The sequence below is a fragment of the Sinocyclocheilus rhinocerous genome, unplaced genomic scaffold, assembly GCF_001515625.1.
Source record: "Sinocyclocheilus rhinocerous isolate Xijiao unplaced genomic scaffold, SAMN03320098_v1.1 scaffold19, whole genome shotgun sequence".
In the NCBI taxonomy this organism is placed as follows: Eukaryota; Metazoa; Chordata; class Actinopteri; order Cypriniformes; family Cyprinidae; genus Sinocyclocheilus; species Sinocyclocheilus rhinocerous.
The window spans coordinates 1,288,064-1,296,841 of record NW_015638975.1 but is presented as its reverse complement, the minus strand read 5'-3'; the positions used below and the strand labels follow the sequence as shown (position 1 = coordinate 1,296,841).

The 8,778-nt window shown below is 35.1% G+C and overlaps 1 pseudogene; it reads left to right on the top strand.

The window, feature by feature from the left end:
* Positions 1-1,820: 1,820 nt before the first annotated feature.
* Positions 1,821-8,778, top strand: part of LOC107750604 (talin-2-like) — a 55,386-nt pseudogene continuing 48,428 nt past the window's right edge.

Genomic DNA, 8,778 nt, shown 5'->3' with positions numbered 1-8,778 from the left:
AAAAGTATCTGGGTGGGGCTTTAAATGACAAATAACAAATCCACCCTATTCTCCCCCACCATTTTTGACAGATACATTAAACAAAGTCAAGTACAGGAAGGTGAAGTCGCCTGATGAGCTAATTTCTTATAAAACAGTGACCAAGTTCCATTAGGATGGAATGCGATATACTTTATTGCCCTATATGAGGAAATTTTTTTTGGTTTGTTTATCATTTCTACTACACCTATTAAGTCATAATCATACAAAATTAAGTCATTATCATACTATGGCGAATGGGGCCATAGACCTGTTCTCTACCTAGTCATAATTTCAGACTTTTTGCCCGCATAATGGTGTAGAATAACAGCGTAAAGGAGCCATATCTTGAACCCATGGTAACATCAAAATAAAACACACAAACAAAAACCCTGACCATGCTGTAATACCACACTTTAATCCATAGAGAGCAGCATTTAGGCACTTACAGACAAACGCTAAAGTGGTTTATTGGTCTGAAATTCAAAGTACAGTTTGTAGCAATGAATATAATTAGAAATGCTTACAAGGTTACAAAGCTTATGGCAATACATTGTCAAAATACAATGTGAAAGCCACATATTTCATGAGGGTGATAGAGAGGAGTTTTTAGGACAGGAGAGGTGTTCTCATTAGAATTTGTGGAATGCTGTTGTGGACTCACCCCTGTTTGAGCTTTGTTGGGTCAACACATCTATAATACATTCCAGGTGCCTGACCACAAAATCCATGACTTCAGTCAAGCTTGAGGCTAGATCCCCCTAAAACTGGGAAGGTGATTTACAACTGCACATCAAAAACAGAGAATGATATCGTTCTTATTTTTCTCTGTGATGCTGGAAGCGTGTTATTAAAATTGTACTTGTACTTGTAATTTAACTAATAAAGTATTTATTGAGAAATAAAATGATGAGCAGAATGATTTTTAAGTTGCCAATCTAATGTTTATATCTAGCCTATAAAAATGTGTTGTGTTTGTGGTGCAGGTATTCCTTAAGTACCTAAGGTTCCTAAGTTAAGTTCCTAAGGTACTCAGAAAAAGAAGTAGGCTACCGAATCTGTCACTGGGCGGTACCCTTTGGAAAATGTACTGTACTCTTTAGGTACTGTATATTTAAGGTACTAGTATGCATCTTTTAGGGGTAAATAAGGTACAAAAGTATACCTTTTTGAAAAGGTACTGCCCCAGTGACTTTTGTACCTTTTTTTTTTTTTTTTTGAGAGTGTACCTTATGGGGACCAAATATCCAAAAAAAGAAAAGTAAAATCTGAAAAAAATTTGTTAATTGCGGAAAACAGTTTATAAATCATTTTGATTGATTGATTGATTAAAATGTAAAAATGCAGAAAATGTTATGTAGCCTAAGTGTTAAGGGTTAGGGGATAGAATGCAAAGTTTGTACAGAAATCGCTAGCCTATGTCAATAGGTCCTCATAAAACACAGGACTCTGTCTGTGTGTGTGTGTGTGATATATGGTAAATTATGCGAATAAATATTGTATTATATATTCAAATATAATACTGTAATACAAATTTACCATTTAAAAAACTGACTAATACACAGCAGATGCCGACTAGGCCTACTCACCAGGACTACATTCCCCTGAATTCCGGTCTGCATGACGCATTTCCTCTAGTCCCACCTTTAGTGATCGGCTGGGCTCGGTAAATTCCGTAAATCAAGAAGGGATTGGATTTACTCCAAAGAGGCAGGACAAGACCGTAGTTTACTGTGCATCGAGCGGCTGCGAGCTCGCAATGAAACTGCGGTAAACAAACTCACCGGTAAGATCCAGTGTGCGTGTGCTCAGATTTCAGTGTTCGGCGAATTGTGCACAGAAATATTCGCGATCGCTGTGTGTTTTAATGTGTTATGTATTAATACGGCAAAACCGATCTCACATGCAGTGTTTGAATGGATTGGGATTTAGAGGTGCGTGGAAATAAGCAGTGTGTGCTGGACAGAGACGTGCATAGAGTCCTTATATCGCATCTGACATGATACACATGCTTCACCAGTTGCAGGAGAATTAATTCACGCGGACATTAATCGATGGAAACACTCTGGGTATCTGCATTGTAATTGGTAAGTTTAACTACTTAAACGTTTGTCTCTGAAATGCAGAAAGACGGATGATGACTGATATTTGCATTAAGGCAAATGTTCGTGTTTGGTGGTTTGTGTTCGCTCTCGTTTTTCACATTTGAATATGCGATGCTTAACTTTTGTGGATTGCAACTAAACCGCCATAGGCTATTCAGCGCAATCTGTGTTTGATAAAACTTTGCCATTAATCAATAAATTTCAAAATTCAAAATAGAGGACGCTTTATAAATAGTAGTGTATTTAATATTTTACAAACATGTTTTTTAAGAGCAGAAGTGATCTTCTTTAGAAGAATTCATTTGCAGTGTGTTTAAATTGCAACAATAACCATAGGTTCGAGGACTGAATCTTAACGTATTACTTCCAGGCATTTCTCTCTCAATCCGCATTACCATAACCTTTCCATTTTCGCACAGTCCATACTCTGAAATTGTTTAAACCTTTAAATCACTCTTAAAACAACTACCCACATTCAGACAACCGCAACAGTGGGATAAAATGCTTTTGTGATGGCTTTTGACAGATGGAGCCCATGCTGACGCCACACCCCTCTGTGTCATCGCATTTAAACATCCCCTCAGAGCTTTGGAAATTGATACTTGTGGATTCTTCATTGTTCTTCGTATGTTTTGTTTGTCTTTGATTACATTACTCACCTTTTTTACTTGCTATTCATTCATTTGCTAAATTGTATATATTTCAAGTTTATCAAACATAAGCCTGTGTTTGCTGATTTTGAAAACAAAGTCAAGCAGGGAGTTACCTTAGGTTTGGAGTAAAGGTTTTGATTACACAAATACGTTCGTTTTGTATGTTGGCTTTAAACAATAATTGTTCAATGCAGCAATTTCATACCATGTTATAGTGACTACAGTTTCTTACCGAACAAAACTTGTATATTTTATAATGACAATAAGGTTGTGCATTACTTATTTCATGAGATGCTTTTTACTGCTTAAAATTAGCTGAAAATCCTATTAATTTTTTGTTTGTTGGAAGATTTCTATTGTGACAGCTTACCCCATATAGTGTTACCACGTCTCAACATAATTTTGTTTTTTATGCTTTGTTATTCTTTTGCCAATTTAAAAACTGAAAAATGACCTTATGACAAGGAGCTTTCATTAATTTCCATTAACAGTGCATAAAAATTTGCTTTTTTATGAGAGCTTCTTTGTGTAGATTAATCATCTGTTTTGTAACTTTTTCTGAAAATATGCTACTTTTCATTGAAATGCATTGGCATTTTTCTTCAGCTTCATCTTGTTTGTCGGTGTCAAGAAACTTGTTTCTTATTTAAATGCTTTTTTTGTTTTAGTGAGATTCATGTAGAAGGTTTCTCTTACATCAAGGCTCATGTATGCAGCACATTCTAAAGGTTTTTAAGCACTTTTATGAGTCCGTATAACTCATCCTCCTCGCTAAGCGCTTGTAATCTCTCATTGAGAATGGACTGTGTGTTTTATTTTTGTACTTTTACCTTTTATTAGCACTGTAGACCTACTTTGCTTTTAAAGTCTTAAGTTCGTCTCACAGCATTCAGTGACCTGAAGGAGACAGACAGGTCTGCTTACTGTTTATGGGTTGATGGACTGCTGATGCTGATGAATCCAGTAGCTTAGGAAAAGGCATCAAGTAGAGTACTATCTGCTGTCCTTTTGACAAACTGCAGCTGCTTTTTATCACCGCTGTCACTTTTATTGGTAGCTTGCCCATGGGTCATACCTTATTGGCAAGGTTCCTGATTCTCAGCATGTTTACACTGTATAGGTGAACAAGCTCATTGACTTGCTGCTAGCAACTCATCACTTGGCACTGTCTTCACTCCAACAATGTCCCACATATTCTTTGTTAAAATACCATTTAATTTTGCAAGGCCAGAACCAGGCGAGTGCAAATGTGAATTTTCTCCACAGCACCAAACATGACTGTAAATAAAGAAATGGGTTCCCTTAATGCTATGGATCAGTTGGTTTCTATAGGGAGAATTAGACATATGTTATATGAGACCAGTGAGTAAAGCGTGCTCTTTTATAATGGAACCTCAAACAGTCTATTTATTCATTCCCTTTTCTTTAAATTATGAATGGTCCCTTATCATGAAAAGTCCTTTTTGTTTATTTTGCCAGGCACTTGGGATTCAGAAAAGCCTGCTGCTCCTCTAAACAATATTTCATGAGAAATTAGGTCTGTCTGCTAATCGTACACTTCATTATATATATATTGATGTTGACCGAGCTGTATGTCAGCCAACAAAGCTTATGAATGTGCATGTTTGCTTTGATTTGAGAAGAATGTTTTTCATGGCTAATTGCCACTAATTGTAAACACTTACACTGTTCAGAAGTAATATTGTGAAACATTATTACAATTTAAAATAACTGTTTTCCTTTGTACTATATTTTATAATATATTTTTTTCCTGTTACAACAAAGCTGAATTTTCAGCAGCCATTACTCCAGTCTTCAGTGTCACAATCCTTTAGAAATCATTCACATGATGCTCAAGAAACATTTCTTATTATTACAAATGTTGAAACCAGTTGTGCTGCTTAATGCTTTTGTGGGAACTGTTTTTTAGGATTCTCACTATACATTTTTTTTTAGGATCCTTTGGTGAATAGTTCAAAAGAATAGAATTTACTTGGAACAGAACATTCTGTAACATTATAAATGTCTTTACTGTCACATTTGATCATAGTAATGCATCCATTTTGAATAATAGTATTTTAAAAATCCTACTGGCCCTAAACTTTTGAACTGTGGTGTATGTATCAGGCATGTTTCAAGTGCATATACTGTATGCCTTAGTAAATTTAGACCACCAGCAGTCTTGGTATTTTGAAGGGCTTTTTTGTTTGTTTGCTTATTGCTGAACATGAAAGGTAGCAAGTTTACAGATGCATTCAAATGAGTCTTCGCACACCTGCATGTTCTGCCCAATTCTAGTTCCATCTTGGACAAGTGCAAACGTTTCCATTCTACATTTCAGAGAACTACTGAAAACTTTTCTGAGTCAATGTAAAGATTTGAAATTTGAAATTCTTAGCATATTGTGTGCCACATTGTTACACAAATGTATGATTTTTCAATTAGATCTTTTACAAGCCCTCATGTCATATCAACCCTGTTTGATTTTCTGTCTTACATTGTACACAGAATAAGAAAACTTAGCATGTTCACTGTAAATGAACAGTGATAACAATAACAAAAAAAAAAACACTTTAGTATTTATTTGTATATATGACAAGTCTTCTGAACAGAGTGCAGCTAATCTACTGAAAATTCTGCTAAAATTTGAACATTCTTCTACTAAACTCAGTGTTGCACGGAAGCACTAAAGTCATACAGGTTTGGAACAACATTAGCGTGAGTAAATGATGACAATTTAAATTTTGAGTGAACTGTTACTTGAAAACGTAAGGTTGAGGTGGAAGTTTGATTGCAACTCCTCTTCAAATGCAGTGGTTATAATTAGCAGGGGTGTCGTTGGGTATGCGGGTGTCACATCCTTTAGCTCCAGTGAGTTCTGAGCACGACTGCCAACAGCAACTGATAAAACACTACACCTGTCATCATTCTCTATTTTTGAACTCTGCTTTCCTTGTTTTGCCACTCACTCTTATCTGCACCTTCATCTTGAGTGAAAATGCCTAATTGTTTAATTTGGCTTCATAAGTTTTAGTAAAGCTTTAGGTTTGGTTGAGCTATGACCTCTACATTTAGAACCTTGATTACCTCTGTGATAAGAACCAATTATTACTATAGACATTTTTGCCTTTAACTCAAATGGAATCAGCAGTAGTTCACCCAAAAATGAAAATTCTGTCATTTACTCACCCTAATATCATTCCAGACCTTTATAACTTTGTTTCCTCTGTGGAGCATGAAACAAGATATTGTGAAGAACACAACTTTGGAGCCCACTCACTTCTATTGAAAAAAATACTTTTAATAAAATGAATATACTGAAATAAAAAATACTGTTCCACAGAAGAAAAAAAGTATTGTCATGAAGTTGAGTAAATGATGACATAATTTTCATTTTTGGGTGGACTATCCCTTTAATTATTGACAGGTTGCTTAACCAGTGTATCTCTCATTTCTCACATTTCATCCTTTAATCAATCTTACAAGAACCAGTTGACAAACTTGTGGGGGTTTGCTGCTAACTATTTGATCAGTTTCTCATATTAGCAATCATAAATTCTTTTAGTTCTTCACTTTTGACTTTGGTTAATACACACTATCATTCAGACATTTGGTGTCAGTCAGTTTTTTGTTTTTAAATAAAGGAATGCTTTTATTTAACAAGAATAAAAAAGTACTTTTATTCAGCATCCATGCAAATGATCAAAACTGACAGTAAAGACTAAAAAATGTCTAATGTTGCAATAGAAAAAAAAATTCTATTTCAAATAAATGTTGTTTATTTGACCTTTCTAATCAACAACAAATCATGAAGAAAAAAAACTCACATATTCCAAAAACATTTAAGCAGCCCAACTGTATTCAACATAATAAGAAATGTTTCTTGACTGGAGTAATGGCTGTTGAAAATTCAGCTTTGCCAGCACTGTAATAAATTTCATTTAAAAATATATTAAATAGAAAAACTATAAAAAAAAAAAGTTTTTAATATCATACACAATATTATTTTTTTGATCAAATAAATGCAGCCTTGGTGAGCAGAAGGTTTCTTTGAAAAATATTTTAAAAATCTTAGATGCCAAACTTTTAAACAGTACTGTAGCTGGTAAATCACAGGCATCTTTCAGTTACATGCAAATGTCTTTACTCATCAAAATGACACCTTGATACAAAATGTTTAGCTGTGAAGTGGTGAAGCAGGGCGTTTGGCTCCATACTGTCAAACACAGAACACCTATTGGAGCCTTGCAGTTTGAGTTTGACTCTGGAGGCCTGAGGCTGTTCTACCCCCACATTCTCTGTGCTGAAAAAGGATCCAGGTCAGTCTGTTATATCGGGAGCTTCTGCTATTGCTGCCTCCCCTTCGGCAGAATGGCTATCTGGCTCGTTGTGATCTCTTGTGCTCACTGTGAGTTGGTTGCCAGAAAGGGCAGGTACAATTCCTATCCAAACTGCTATGAGGGTTCATGCAGGCTTCTTTCACATGAGCACATTCCACTGGAGCCGTAGATGAGTGATCAAAGAAAGGTGCTGAAAGAGAAATACAGTGGTCTGATGGATTGTTGGACAATGTATTAGGTAGAGGACGTGTATGAGGTGCTCATATGAACAAATAGTTCTGAAGATAAAACCTTGTATGTGTCCTGTCACTTTTGAATAGAGTGCTTTCTCTGTCAGGGTATTTTTGGGAATACAGAATATTTTTTGCCTTCTGACATGAGGCTCAATATGGTTACATGAAATCAGAGAGTGGAGAGGGGCTTTTCTGAGCTGGCTGGGTGGCGTATGCTGCATAGATCTGACTGCCATTTCTCCACCTTTACAATGTAAATGGGTTAGACTAAAAGCTGCTCAAACAGTTGTAGCGTCTGTACAAGCAGATAAATGTCAGGTTTCAACATTATTTATTTACAATTTATTTTAAGAGCTATTTTATAAGACAGTAGATTTGAAATTGAGAGATTTTAGAATAATTGTTTCTGTTGTATGATTTGTATTATGCTTTTGTCATAAATACCACGGTGTATAAAAAAAACAAAACTTTACTTTACAACTTGTGTGACTTAAGATAATAATAATAATAAAAAATCTTTAGTTATCATATTAAAAAGTGTTTTTTTTTTTTTTTTACAATGAAAGTCAAACGGGTCCAATATTGTTTGGACCTCATTAACTTTCAAAGTATCTTCTTTTGTATTCCACAGACAACATAGATGTAATAATTATCGGCTTATCATATCAGCCAGAGTTTAAATGTCAATGCATCCCTAGTTGGAACTGAACTTTTAAACAGTTGTTGAAAAATCATATGTGAAGGAAGGGCTGCATCCTTATATTTACTAAAGAGTCTATGGGACCTAAAACATATGTGACCCTTGACCACAAGACCAGTCTTAATTTGCTGGGGTATATTTGTAGCAATAGCCAAAAATAAGAAAGCGCATCCTGTATGTATCCTTTATTTTATAAAAGAACAACGTTTTGTTGATATTGTGAGTGCACACAAATAAAAGTAAACCCTTTACAGTTCCGAGTGATGTATTACTCTTACCTTTATGAGCAAAAATGACGGCATATTTTAAGTTGTTTCCAATGCAAGTGATAGCGCCGGCGCCTCCATGTCCTGTAAAGCGCACTTTAGCTCTCTGCACAAACGATTAGATATGCGTCTAATAGCGCACATTTAGGGTAAACATTTAAACTAACATTGTGATATGCTTGACCTGTTTTATATCTATAGATTTTATTTTAGGAACGTCGTGATGATTTGAGAAGGCTAAATTTATCAGACATAGGCTATGATGAACTTACTGTCAGCCGCTGGCCGCTTGGTCGTTAGCCTACTTTAAAAAACAAAAACGTACATTTAACGAACAAAAAAATGCTCCAAACGTTTTTTTCTAAATTAACTTAATAAAAAAACGAAACGAAATATAATCACTTTGACATTACATACAAAACTATTTTAAAAGCTGAAACAGTAGTATAAGCTGTTTTGGGAG